The following is a 2,214-nucleotide window of genomic DNA, read 5'->3' on the forward strand; positions in this document are numbered from 1 at the left end:
TGAATTTCTTAAAGCATTGCCTTGAATGGGAAGAGCAGTAACAGCAGCAGCTAATGAGTGCTTTTGAACACAGTTCGGCTAATGCCCACACAAGGTCCGGGCAGTTGAAATAATTCCCTTCAAAACTATGATTTCAAGCAATCGTAAGAAAAATGCTTCACCCTTTCCTAAACAATCTTGAAAGAACGAAAATACAATGGAAATTAACACAAAAGTTGCTACTGACAAGTCACAACAACCATTTGCAATGCAATGGGGCTCGCATTTGCTCGAGTTAGAGCTATTAGAGTTGTAAACTCTTAACTGGACTTTTCGTGCCACATAAACTGAAATTGAAAAGTAAAACAGTTTCACATAAGCAAGCGATGGTCGCCATGAGTGTGAAGGGGACACACAAAAGGAAAAATAAGTTAGCTCGCAGTCAAACATATTAGCAAAAGTGCAATTATCCATGTAACAGGGTCGATGTCATGCAAAGCACTCGACTACTGCCCAGTGAGATCATGCTGCGTAGGAAATAAAAAGAACAAATAGTCCAGAAGCCATGTGCAAAACATGGTGCCTGATATGTTTTCAGTAGTTTACTGGTGCTCTCGAGGAGGGCGCAACACTGGAAAAGGCATGACATATGCATGCTTTTCACTAATGAAATCAAGAAATATTTAAAAGGTCAGCCCACAAACCAACCAAACTGATGACCGTGACATGGGAGTGGTAAATGCCCACAGAGACATCACAACAGGGGGCAGAGCACTTGCGTGCCCTACCCTAAAAAGGCCTACATTGAACTGATGATGACTGTTTTATAAAAAAAACACCTATAAGTAATGTGCTTTTTATTACACAATATCATAAATGAAGGGGAACCGCACTTAGGAATGCAGGCGCTTCAGCACTCAGTTTTGCATCACACTGTCCAAAGCAACTCAGAAAACCCACTACCGTGTTGTCATGACATTTTTCTCTCTTGGTAAAATAAGTCTGACGTCTAGTGAAAGCAGAGTGTTTTGAAGCTTTTGAAAGAAGTTAGAATTTGAAATGAAACTAATAGTGTTGTTATAACATTAAAAGGCTGGCAAAATAGAAAACTGACCTATTTTCTTTGATATAGCCAGCTTGATTCAAGCTTGCATCTTGTAGTAGGAAAGTCTTTCAAACTGAAAGCTTATGCTGGTAATAGTATCCTGTCAAACATTTCAAAGATAGCACTTGATTTGAGGTAGTTGAAATTTGCACAGATAAATGTTTCTGTTTATTGTTAATGTGTCCCCTTATTTTGGATGAACACTTTGCATGAGGAAATGCTTAAAATATAGCATTCACGGCAGAAGTTTAGCGGCAAATTTTCAAAAATGACACACAAGGAATCTTTAGTGAGAAAGAGAGAGCAGAACTTCCTCATGCTGGCATCCAGAGAAGTTAACTAAGAAATATAAACAGTTATGTTGAGCTTGCAACACAAATTGAAAGACATCAACAAGCTAGGAGAGAGGATAAGCAAATTGTAAATGGAAAAGGACTAGCCATATTGACTGCTGTGAGCAGTTTCAGAGTAGCATGCTGGCCCTCGAGGAGTAACGTGATATGTGAAGCCCTGAAGAATTGCTCAAGACTGAGCAATTTCCATATCCGAGGCATTCCTTCAGATGTGCTGCAAAAAGATCTGAGATCTGTAACTGAACTCTTTGGACCCATCCTGGAGAGCGCAGTGAGGTTACTAAGTATGACTGGAGAGAACACACAGGGTAAGCCCACCATCTCGAAAGTAAGATTTTGTTCCTGATGTGTTAACTGGGGTGCACTTCTATGAAGATAAATAACTTAAAGTCATAACTACGCAACCTAACAATACCTAATATCTAACTCATCTAGTAATCCCACCAAACATGTGCATGAGCTCACACATCCCCAGTAATGATCTCAACTAACCACCGTAATTTTAGTCCACCACAAAGAAACTGGAATAACTGCATGAAATGATTTGCTTTGTTCAAACAAGACTAATTCCAGTATGTTGGAAAATGGGTTATTGGTAGGGCAGGTAGGTACCTACACCTAGCAACAAGCCACTAACCTCCACATAGGTACAGTTAGGTCTCAGTAAATTAATCCCAGCTCTACCCTTGGTAGCTTGGCATCGAGCGTCAAGGCTTAACTTAGGAGACAAAGTGTAAAGCATTCAAATATCACAAAACAGTAATTAAATAAAACACA

The sequence above is a fragment of the Pleurodeles waltl genome, chromosome 6, assembly GCF_031143425.1.
Source record: "Pleurodeles waltl isolate 20211129_DDA chromosome 6, aPleWal1.hap1.20221129, whole genome shotgun sequence".
NCBI classification, from domain to species: Eukaryota; Metazoa; Chordata; class Amphibia; order Caudata; family Salamandridae; genus Pleurodeles; species Pleurodeles waltl.